The sequence below is a fragment of the Castanea sativa genome, chromosome 4, assembly GCF_040712315.1.
Source record: "Castanea sativa cultivar Marrone di Chiusa Pesio chromosome 4, ASM4071231v1".
Lineage (NCBI taxonomy): Eukaryota > Viridiplantae > Streptophyta > Magnoliopsida > Fagales > Fagaceae > Castanea > Castanea sativa.
This window is the reverse complement of record NC_134016.1, coordinates 3050854-3063913: the sequence shown is the minus strand read 5'-3', so window position 1 is coordinate 3063913 and position 13060 is coordinate 3050854. Positions and strand designations below refer to the sequence as shown.

Here is a 13060-nt window from a genome sequence, read left to right as displayed (position 1 = left end):
CTCTGAGGAAGAACTAGATGAGGACGGAGAAACCTTACGTTTAGCACGGCGTAACTTCCTCTTCAAACGATTAATTTCCTTCTGCATGGATTTAGAGCCCTCCTCGTGGGTAGCGCGACCCCCTCCCGGAGGATGGCGATCCCCTGGGTATTCTGTATGGACGCTTCCCTCACGATCCCTATGACGTTCAAGACGTTCGAAATGATCTTCCGGTTGTGATCCTTGTGACTCTGCATGGTGAGAGCCTAAGCCTGCCATAATATCTCTACTACTTCCAGACTAGATTTCCCACAGACGGCGCCAATTGTAAGTGCACAATTGCACCTGGACCCAAGAACAGTTATGGGCTCAGGCCCAATGAGCCTTAAACAATGAAAACTTGTAGAGAGTGGGCTTGAAACCCAGGTTAGAAGTGAGTGAAGATTAAATGACAAACTAAAGATTGCCAGTATTAGGAAACAGCAAAGAGTAATGTAAATAGGTCTCCTCGGACGTAAGCCGAGAGCTGTTCTTATATTATCTCTCTCTTTGTCTTTTTTCTTTTTAGGTTACAAAAAGTTTTTTTTTGTCCTCATTTCTGTTCTAGGTCTTTTCTTAAATACTATTCTTCTTAATACTTTATCCACGTGTTGCCCCCAACTCCTCCCTTAGTATAGATATTTCTTTTCTTAGTACCTTTGAACAGTAACTAGAAGTTTCCCTTCCACTGTTTAAGTGTCACCTCCCCATTAATGCGGCCAGGGTGGTAGGTGCAGGGTCTTTAATGTGGAGGTAGCAGCCTTTGTCTTTGACATTTCTTCAACACTGGTGCTTCTGGGGCATTCAAGGGTTCACCCCTTTTAACCATTGGTCTTGACTGTGTCATTCCCTAACCTGTACCATGAAGTCCGGGTTCTGCGGTGTCAGTCCGAGGGTAAGTTCACCCTCGGCTGGGTCCTCGGACCCTCGGCGCATGGGCCGACCCATAGTATTAACAATTTCCAAACCCAGGGTCAGGTCGGCCCTCCTTAACACGGCCCAAAAGGCCCATGTTCCCATCAGGATCTTTTTACCCCCCACAGGTACCATCTTTATTAGTTGAAACTGAAAACTTTTTATTAAAAGTACGATAGATAAAATTAAAAAGTAGTTGAAATAATATTGTAAAACTCATAAATAATATAAAAAAGTGCAATAAAATCTCGAAATAGTAATAAAAATAAATTGAATGGTAGCACAAATAACCTAAATAATAAAAAATAAAAAAAAGCTTTTTAAGCTAATTGCAAAAGTGATATGCAAAGCCTATTTATATATTCAACCACCGTACATCTCTAAACATCACAAAAGTGAGATACAAAGCCTGTAATAAGCTAATTCCATAACTCAGTTTTTTTCATAGTTAAGGCCTTGTTTGGATTTTACAAAACTGAGTTAACAAAACTCAGTTTTGTTAACTCATAACCCAAAATTCGTGGGGCCACATAAGGAAACATTGTTTGGCTGATTTTTTGTTTGTTCACTCAGTTAACAAAACTGAGTTTTTTGAGTTTTGAATTACCAATTTCAGAAACAAGAAAAGCTCATTTTCAAGTTATAAAATAGGCGCAAATGCAATTTTAGTCTCTATGTTTTGACTTTTTTTTTTTTTTTTTGGTCCCCTACATTTTAATTTTAGCACTTTTAGTCCTTAAACCAATTAATGCGTATTATTTTTGTCATTTCCGTCAGTCAATCGACGGAAATAGCTGAGGTGGCAGCCAGAGGAATTAAAATATTATAAAAAATGTCACATCAGCATCTATTTTTTTTATAAATAATTTGTGAATTTTAACTAAATAAAAAAGAAAATTTATAAACACAAACTCAAATTTAAAAACACAAAGAACACAAACCCAGAACATGAATTCAAAATTAAATCCATTGAATCAACTTCCTTTCCCGCTTAAAATCAAATCAATAATGCAATAAAATTTGAGAAGAGAACAAAGACCAATGCTGAAAGACCCATGCTGAAAACCCATCAGTTTTTCTCGTTCTTCCCCAAAGATTCATAGCTAAAATCATAAAATCAAAGGAAACCTAGAAATCTCAAACACTCAAAAACCCAAAAACTCAAACAAAACCCAGTTTATTTCATACAATCAACAATAAAATCAACCAACCTAACCAACTCGGCTTATTGAATCAAACAAACACACAAACCCAGAAAAACCCAGCCAATTCGGCTCACAACAACAGCAAGCCCAACCAATCCATAACAGATCTAAACTCAAATCAGCTATCATAGATCCCACAACTCCAATATATTCAACATTGTGAGACAAAGAGAGAGAGGTGCTGTTATCTTTAATGCTTGGCTTGTCCAAATTTGGAACCACCAAACAATCTGACTTCGACAAAGATGACAAAGAAAAAAAAAAAAACAAAACTCAACAGCAAACCTAACAGAGAGAGTGAAAGAGGAACTAAGGAAGGAAAAAAAAAAAAAAAAAAAAGAGAAAGGAAATAAAGAGATAGTGAGGCGAGACAAGGAGATAGAGAGGCGAGACAGAGAGGTAGTGAGCCATTGAGCCCAGACGCTGACGCGACATGAGATAGTGAGCCCAAACGCCGACGCGACGCGATGCGAGAGTCTACCCAGATGTTGCCGCTGCAACAAGTCCCCATAATCTGGATTTGATTTTTTGTTTTTGTTTTTTAGGTTTCATTTATTGGGTTTGGGTATTTGATTTTCTGGGTTCGATTTCTTTTGTTTTCAGCTTCTTTTTCTTCGATTTGATTCTACTTTACATTTCTTTACTCGGATTAGATCTGTGTATGTATCAGTATTTGAGTTTGAGATGAGAGAATAGAGTTTGAGTTTTAGATAAAAGTGTGGGGCCGGTTTGAGAATAGTGTTCAGGTTTGGATTTTATGTTAAATTTTTGGGTTGGTATTCTTGTTCAAGAAACTTTTAGATTTTAATTCTTGTAAATTTTGGTTTTTAATTTTGTTTTAGTTAAAATTAATAAATTAATTTTTTAAATTTATATGCTGATGTGTCATGGGTGATGTGACATTTTTTTTAATATTTTAATTCTTCCGGTTGTCACCTCAGCTATTTCTATCGGTTGATCGACGGAATTGACGAAAATAACACGCGTTAATTGGTTTAGGGACTAAAAGTGAGAAAATTAAAATGTAGGGACCAAAATGGAAAAAAGTCAAAACATAGGAATTAAAAGTACACTTACGCCAAAAATATAATGTAAAAGTGAAATGATAAAAAATTAAGGGCTAAAAAAAATTTTATTTAAGGGTTGAGATTAAAAGTAACTTTTGTAACTTTTAATATCAATTATTGATTTTCTATTAGATGACGCAATAGCACCGGATCTCAATCCAAGGTTAACATTGGATCAAATTAAAACTACTTGGATTAATTAAAAGGAGTCACTAGTACTTCTAGCTTAGATCAACCCATAAGTTTTTTTCTCTAAACATTAAGATAAAGGCGTAAATGCACTTTTGGTCCCTACGTTTTTATTTTACCACTTTTAATCCCTAAATTAATTAACGTGTTTCATTTTGGTCCTTACTGTTATTTACTTAACAAAAATTGCTGATGTGGCAAACGACATCCACTGTTGGCACATTAAATGCTGACGTGACTAATAAAATAATATTAAAAATGTCATGTCAGCTTATAAATTAAAAAATATTATTTATTTATTTTAACTAAATAAAAAATTTAAAAACAAATTGTTTAAAAAAGAAATTAAATTAATTAAATTAAAAAAAAATTACATGATGTTCTTCCCAGACATCATGAATTCTTCCTCAAAATCAAGAACATGCCAACATGAAACACCCAAAATCAAAAGGCACAGATTTACAAAATACAAAGACTTTCAAAGATTCAAAACACAAAGAACACAAACCAAAACACAACCCCCAATCTCTAACAAACCTAGAACATCACATGAAAAATCAAACCCTCCATACAAACATCAAACCCAAAAGTGAAAAATGAACAGCCAATTTCCCAGTCAGAATCTGATGCTTCTTCTTCACTCTCTCTTTCACCATTTCTCTCTCTCTCTCTCACTCTCTCTCTCTCTCTCTCTCTCTCTCTCTCTCTCTCTCTCTCCCCAAACCCATTCAAACCTTCGACCCATCTCCCTAAATGGATTGCCCGGGCCCGTGCCACGCCACCCAACCCAGCCCCGGATCCGGATCTGGATCCTGTGGCAGAGGAGGAGGAGGGGGACGTGAGGAGGGGGTCGATAATGGCGTTCATCTCGGCCTCCAAGGCGCTCCTCGTCCATCAGAGCCATCGTCTTTGATTTCACGTTTGTCACCACCATTGTTATGGGTGTGTGTTTCGGTCACTTTCCTCCGCTCAATTCCGGCGACGTCCGGCGACATTTCAATCTCCTCTACTCAAATCCGGCGCCGTGGTGGTGGGTTTGCAGTCCGTCTTGGGTTTTATTTCCGATTTGGGTTTCTTCTTTTTTAGCTAAAGTTTTGATTTTGTTGAGTTTCTTGTGTTCTGTTTGTTTGCTAGGGAAATAAAATGATTAGAAAGAAAATTAATTGTTGGGGTTTATTTGGTTTTCGAAAGAATGATTTTTTTTTTTTTTTTTGTGCTGATCAAGTTGTGCTTTGTTTGGTTCTGAAGAACAATGAAAAGAAATGGAAAAATGAATTCTTGGGTATCGGAAGCAGACGATGAATGTTGATTTAGCTAAATAAAAGAGATTTATTCATTTTCTTGACTATCATACAAACTTTTTATTTGATTTGATTTGATGTATGGTTTTTGATCTGTGTCAGGTAGGCTTGATCTACCTTTTGATCTATGGTTTTTGACGATCTTGAATGGTCGTTTGTTGTTGTTGTTGTTGTTTTTTTTTTTATAATTTTAATTTCTGGGTTTGTGTTCTTAATCTGGGTTTGTCTTCTTATTGTTCTTGTTCAAGGCACTCTTAGATCTCAATTAACGTGATTTTTTGTTTTTAATTTTGTTTATTTAATTAAAATTAATAAATTAATTTTTTTTAATTTAAATGCTGGCGTGACAATTTTTTAATGCCAAAATAGATTTTTTAATTATTATTTTACTGTGCCGTCAGACACGTTAGCAATTTCTGTTAACTGAGTAATGGTAAGGACCAAAATGGAACGCGTTATGTAGGGACCAACAGTGGTAAAATGAAAATGTATGGACCAAAATAGAAATGACCCCAAAATGAAGAGACCAAAAATGCATTTATGCCTATATTTTTTCACCTCTCTTACGCTCATATGGTTAATTGCTTTTGCTAGTACATTGGATCTCAATCACTTGCCTTAGTATGTGTTTGGCTTCAGTTTAAAAAACCAGCTTATTTTACTATTTAGTTTATTTTTGTTATAATTTATAGACCCCATTACATTTTTTAGTACTATTCATAAGTATTACTGTACTATTTCAATTAACTTTTATCTTTATCTAAATATCTTTAACAATTTTTTTTTAATTTTAATAAAATAAACAAATTCTAAACACAATCTTAATCTATTAATTTAAGTTCAAACCCAAATTCAATCATGTAGCCAAGACGAACCCCAAAAAAAAATCAAACCCAAATTCACCTCCCCGCTTGAATACTTTTCAGCCTTGCATTATTGTAACTTTGGACCACTTTTGCCGTTGTTCAATCAACATTGCAGTTTATCTTCTTCTGAGGTATTTCACACCACTTGTCCACTCTGGCTCGAGGCTTGATGCCTTTACGACTTCACCAATTCACATGGTTTTACCAGGCGGGGGTGTAGTGGGAAACCAACAGGCAAATTTTGCTTTAGGGGGATTGGTGATGTGATGTTTCCCTGCTTTTTCTTTGTCCTGGGTGTCAAGCTAGGCTGTGTAGGCTGAGAAAGTATACTATGTTTCAGTAATTCCAACTCAGCATCTCCTTTGGTGTTTCCTAACCAATAAATTATCAACACCTGTCCCAAAAAACCCACATCAGCCTGTTGCAGTGAACCAAATCAAAAAGACCATTTTATCCCTAAAAAAATGTCGAACCGCGCCACTTTCTCCCTCGCTTACTAAACCTGAAATTCCAAAACCCATTTGTCTTTCACAGTCTCTCAGGTGCTCCCTCTCCCTCTCCCTCTCCCTTTTCTCTCTCTCAAGTGTTCCTTCTCCTTTCTTTCTTTCAACTCCGAATTTTGCTGCCAAACATAGCCACTGCCGAGCATCCAACGAGATTGGAGTTCTTTCTCTCAACCAGGATTTTGCTGCCAAACACAGCCACTACCGAGCATCGCAGGTCCTACGAGACTGGAAGTTGAATCCTCTGAAAACCCCAAATTGAGCATTGCAAGTCCATCGCTGATTTCGAGAATCCGCCGCAAATGGGTAATATTTCTTTTCATCTGCTTCCTTTCATACCTATTCACATCTTCTTTTTCATTTTAGTTTTATTTGTTTGAAACTACAGAATGGTTTTTTTCACTTATCAATTATCACCCAAAAAAGAAAGGCAGAGACACCCAAAAAAGAACGGTAGAGGCACATTTGAGTTTGGAAGAGAGATAGTTTTTTTAGTTTCTTTTTATTAATTTATTTGCAAATACAGATGGTTTTTTTTTTTTTTTACTTATCACCAAAATAAAATTTTAAAAAAAAAAAGAAAAGAAAAAGAAAAGCAAAGACACATTTGAGTGTAAAAAGGAGATAAATGGGAATAAGAACCTGAAACATGCTGTATATGTGATAGCCTAAAGAGGAAGTTTATTTTTTATATATATCCCAACTTTTGTGAAACAAAGAGTTGAAGAAACAGGGTATTGAAACTGATTTGTATCTCTTTCAATTTGGCACTGGTGCAGGGATGTGATGCTTTTGTTCTATTGGGTTTACTGAAGGAATTGATTCCAATAAATAGTCTCTTTCTAAGAGTCTCCGCTGAGGTATTTAATCTATCTTTTCCCTTTTCTTTTCTTAGTTTTAGTCTATAGTTGTGTTATTATGGAAAATTATGAGTTCTGCCTATTCAATTTGTTCATTCAACATTCTTTTTCATGATTAGGCTAGACTAGTAATGGATTTTTCAGAAAATGCTCTTGATACAGCTGGTGACAATGATAAAAGTGAAAACCATGAGAATGTAAATTTGGGTGAACACTATGAAATTAAACTTGGAATGCAAGTGAGTTCTGAAGAAGAAGCATATAATCTCTATAATGAGTATGCTTTAAACAAGGGGATTAGCATTCGAAAAGGGGTTAACCGAAAGACTGATGGTGTACTTAGGCAACGAGAATTTTTGTGTTCAAAACAGGGTCATAAAGAGTTTGAAGACCCTTGTGATTATAAGAAGTATAATAAATTAGATACAAGAACAGGTTGTCAAGCTAGGATTCGTTTTAATGTTAAAAATGGTATTTGGAGTGTTTCACACTTCAATGATGAACACAATCATGAATTTGCAAGTCCAGAATAGAGGTGTAATTTGAGATCGGGAAGGAAGGTGCTAAGTACTCATGGGACTATAATTGAGACAATGGTTAGCTCAGGCATAAAAGCAACAAAGTCTTACTCATTTTTATCAAAGGAGCTTGGTAGTGCAAATAACATTGGGTTCCTTAGGAGAGATTGCCATAACTTCTTACACACTAAAAGAAAACAATTGATTGAAGCTAGGGATGGGCAAAGTGTTATTAATCATTTTAAAAATAGACAAAGTGAAGATTCAATGTTTTTTTATTCAGTGCAAGTAGACCAAGAAAATAGAATGGCAAATTTCTTTTGGAGAGATGGTAGATCAAAATTAGATTATGACTGTTTTGGGGATGTTGTTGTTTTTGACACCACTTATCGAACCAATAAGTATAACTTAATATGTGCACCATTTGTGGGAATTAACCATCATTGGAACAATGTTTTATTTGGTTGTGCCTTTCTAACCAATGAAACAACTGATTCATTTATTTGGTTGTTTGAGACTTTTTTGACAGCAATGGGAGGTCGACAACCAAAATCTGTTTTTACAGATCAAGACCAAGCAATGGCAAATGCTATTAAGGTGGTTTTCTCTAAGTCTCATCATAGACTTTGTACATGGCATATTAGTAAAAATGCCCAACAAAACCTCCCAGGACTTTATGGTAATCCAGATTTCCATCAAAGATTTAATAAGTGCTTAAATGGATGTTTAACTGAAATGGAATTTGAGTCAACTTGGAATGGTATGATTGAGAAGCATAATTTAAAGGATCATGCATCGCTTAAAAGGTTATACCAAATCCGAGAAAAGTGGTGTCTAGCCTTCAATGTAGATTTCTTTTTTGCAAAGATGAAGTCTACCCAACGGAGTGAGAGTATAAATAGTGTATTTCATCAAATCATGAAAACATCCATGACACTTATTGAAGTTGATGAATTTTATGAGGAAAAAGTGGTAGAAATGCACCAAAATGAATTAAATGAAGAATTTCGTTGTAAGAATGGTGTACCTTAAAAAATAATGAGGTATGGAGGTATCTTAAGTCATGCTGCTAAAGTTTATACTATTACTTTGTTTAAAATGTTTGAAGAAGAGTTCAATTCAGGTGGGGGATTGAGTTGTGTTGAAACTAACCATCATGAGAATAACTTCACATATTCACTACATAATGAGATGAGTTGTAGGGTATATACTGTGCATTTTAACCGGTTTGAATTGACCATTTGTTGTGATTGCAAGTTATTTGAGACTTTGGGCTTGTTATGTTGCCATGCTTTAAGGGTGTTTCTTGTTAATAATGTGAACAAAATACCCAATACATATATATCAATTAGATGGACAAAAGATGCAAAAAAGAGATTGTGTTGTGATGATGATTTTTCTCAACCAAAAAAGAAATCAAGTTGTACATTGCGTATGAGCATGTTAACTCATTTGGGATATAATATGTTTGATAAGGCTTCATTGACCGATAATGGGACAAAATTTATGATGGATAATCTAAGAGAGCTATCACGTGAGTTTGAAAAGTATATGATGGCTACAAATGGGGTGGAAGATGTTGGTAAAGAATGTCCTCAAGATCTTGCACATGATGAGGTGCAACCAAACTTAGATGGGGAGAAACCAATCCTTGATCCACCACATGTGAGAAAGAAAGGGATAACCAATGCTAGAATAAAAAGTCAATTGGAGAAAAAGAAAAGAAAGAAGGTGAAAGACGCATCAACTTCACAAGCTCCACAATCTACTTCTATGCTTCAAGAAATTCAAGTGAAAAAGATGAGAAGAAGCGTAAAAGATGCAACTAGTTCCCAAGCTCCACAAGCTAGTTCTATGACACACGGTATGTTCAAAACTACTATTTTAGTCATTTTTTCTCTTTACTTTGCTTGTCAAGTTTAACCATTTGCTATTTTTTTTCTTTTTCTTAGGAGATGTTCAAGCATCATTCATTCCCCCGGAGATGTCTATTGCTTATCCCATGTTTAGCTCTACAAAAATGCATCAACAAATTCAAGAGGAAAAGATGAGAAGTGGAAAATATGCAACTAGTTCACAAGCTCCACAAGCTAGTTCTATGATACATAGTATGTTCAAAACTACTATTTTAACCATTTTGTTTTTAGCTTTGCGTGTTAAGTTTAACCATTTGTTACTATATCTTATTTTCTTAGGAGATGTTCAATCATCATTCATTCCCCCGGAGATGCCTATTGCTTATCCCATGTTTAGCTCTTCAAGAATGAATCAAGAAATTCAAGTGGAAAAGATGAGAAGTGAAAAAAATGCAACTAGTTCACAAGCTCCACAAGTTAGATCTATGATACATAGTATATCCAAAACTACCATTTTAATCTCTTTTTTTTTTCTTAGCTTAGCTTTGCTTGTGTGTTTTTTTTTTTGATACCATTCTAGAAAAAAAGGAGACATTACAAGAGGTTAGTATTTACATAGCAGCTATGGATTGGCATTTTCATTGCCAACTTAGCTAAAGCAAAAACACAACTAGTAACCACCTTTGGCACAAACACAGAGTGATACACAAAATCATTAGCTAAGAGATAAGACCAATCAGACACGAGGCTCTTCACTTGCCAACTAGCAGTGGTTCTGCAGTTGTTGACCTGCACAGCCCTCCTACAATCACTGAGAGACAATGTGTTTGAAACCCAATTTCCTAGCTTTGAGTGCTGCCTCTAGCATTGCTCCCTGGATGATGACTGGAATAGGTTGCAGAATGGAATTTCCATGAGTAGTCTTGTCCTCAAACTCATACCCAGCTCTATTCATTCTTTTTAATCTAGCACCAGCCACTTTGACTATGAGCTGCCAAGGGCCACATGGAATTTAAACCCTCTTGGACTGAACACCACTCCTATGAACTGGTGTAGAGCAGCAGCCAAAAGCTTCTGCATACCTGCAAACAAGAGATTGGACTATTAGAATGACTTCTAAGGGTTAGGTTGTTTCCCTTCATGAACCACCAAGTTCCTATGTGTCCAAATAGACCACAAGGTAGTAAAAATCCCTTGCAGGTACTTCATATTATCTTGATCCAAATTCTTATGTCTTAAGAGAATTTGCCCAAGCCATTGCTGCACTGAAACATTCCTAAGATCAATTGTGTGGATAGCCAGGGGTGTGCCATGCCAATCTGCCCTGGCAAAGGTGCAGAAAAGCATCAAATGAGAGGAAGATTCCTCATCCTCAGCACATAGGGGGCAAGAGCTATCTACATGAATTCCCCTAGTTTTTAGAGTAAGGAAAGTAGGCAAACTATCATGGCAAAGTCTCCACACAAAAGATGAGGAAGATTCCCCTAGCTTTGCTTGTTAAGTTTAACCATTTGTTAATATTTCCTCTTTTTAATCTTTTTTTTTTCTTAGCTTTGCTTGTTAAGTTTAACCATTTGTTACTATTTCCTCTTTTTCTTAGGAGGTGTTCAATCATCATCCTTTTCCCCAGAGTTGTTCAATCCCATGTTTAGTTATACAAGAATGCTTCAAGAAAATACATTAATATTACCCTTCAGCCAGGTACATTATGTTACTTTAAACTTTTTACATTAGGGAGAAAAAAAATGCCTTTTAACATGTATTGTTTTTTAAACTTTTTACAGTAGTAGGGAAAAAGTGGCTTTTAACATTTACTTTTTTTTTCCCAGGACTCTACCACAAGATTCTGAATATAATGGAAAGCTTTTTTGGACAGTTTTTTGAATAACAAACTGCACAGCCATATGCACAAGATTCTGAATATAATGGAGAACTTTTGGACAGCTTTTTGAGTAGCAAACTGCACAGTTTTATGCACAAGATTCTGAATATAAAGGAGAACTTTTTTGAATAGCAAACTGCACAGCACAACTAGTGGACAGTATTTTTGGGCAACATACAGCTACTTTTTAGATGGGATATCTAACAATTTGGATAGTTGATACCTTTTGTAACAACTCTTTTGAACACACATGTTAGATTCTAGTTTAACACAAATTATATATGAAAATGATGAATATTTTTAAATATGATGGTAAAGTTCATTTCTATAAGTTCATCTTTAAATAAGACAGTTGTGGATGAATATTTTTACATGTCCTCCTATTTGGACAATTTGCAAATAGTTGTGGAGATGGATTTGGAGTTTTCATTTTCTTTTGTTTAAATTAACCTTACAAAGGGCATTTGCAAATAGCTGGTGGCTTTTGCAACTAAAGAGCATTATTGTTGAATACTGCTAGTTTCCAATACCTGACTTGGTCAATTGTCCATTGTCTTTTGTGACTTTGTAAAGAAGTGAATACTTATACATTGTTGAAGAATTGAACATTTTTAGAAAGTGGAAGTGAATTACAATTATTGCAAAATACATCTAAATAGGTAGTCATGCTATTTACTTGAACCATTAAGTTCAAACTCTCATTTTTATGTATAATATTCTTAGATGGATAATAACCATTGAAGTTTACAATGATCTCAAATGTATGTAAATTTCTCTTTACTTATTGATATGAGCCCACCCTTTTAACATTGGTATAATGGAATGAAAGTTGCTGAACAAGTCCAACTTACTAATATGAGTTCAATATTATAACATTGGTAAAATGGATCCATCATGTTAACTTCAGTAGAAGTTACTAATACAAATGTTACGTACAAAAAATCCATCATGTTACATACTAATGAAAGTTGCTGAACAAGTCCAACTTATTTAACTAGAAGCTACTAATACAAAGAATCCATCATGTTAACTTCAGTAGTTACAACAATTTTCTAAAACAATTGCTACAAGTTGAGTAACCAATTGTCTAAATTTTCAGCTATGCTATCTAAAAAGTTGTCCAAGTCAAATATGTTATCCAAAAATATTGGTCCAAAATGTTGTCCCCCAGCTGTGCCAATTGCAGTAAAAAATCTTGTCCAAAAATGCTATCCATCATACTTCAAAATCTTCTAGTAGGGTCCTAAAACAAAAGAAACACAATATTAGCAAATAAATAAATAACCAAAAGCACATGTAACATGTTAAAGTTTTTGTTTTTTCCTCTAAAATAAAAAGTTTACAGTTATAGTTGACTCAAGTGAGACATTGAGGTACTTTCAAGAAGCATTCTTGTAGTGTCAACATGGAAACTCTAAAAATTCTGGCAGAGCAACAAAGCCTTATGCAATGAAGTTTAAGATGACATATTGACATAGCAGTACAAATCATTTTTAATATTAATAATGTCACTAGAGCATTATTCAATAGAGGGAGACCGTTTGGAAAATACGTTACCATAATCAAGTCTATAAAAGTTTAGGTACAAGATATGTGTTGTCACAAATGCAATCAGTAGAGCAGCAACCATTAAGAGCTTGGAATATTGCTAGAATGAGGCTGAACAAAAGTAAGGCCACAACAGATGAATAATCTAGCTTCTCTGTCAACTCCACATATCTATCAATAACTAAATCAACAAACATTTAACAACCTAATGTAATAAAAAGAAATTAATTCTGATCATAAATAACTCTGCAAGTTTAAAATGAAAGCAGCTACAAAGTAAGGGACCATTTTTTCCCTCTAACATGAAAGGTGACTGGCTTTTTATGTAAAAA

The 13060-nt window shown here is 34.9% G+C and overlaps 1 pseudogene; it reads left to right on the top strand.

Annotated features, from left to right (window-relative positions):
• Positions 1–4147: 4147 nt before the first annotated feature.
• LOC142631469 (protein FAR1-RELATED SEQUENCE 5-like) lies at positions 4148–11312 on the top strand (annotated as a pseudogene).
• The last annotated feature ends 1748 nt before the right edge of the window (positions 11313–13060 follow it).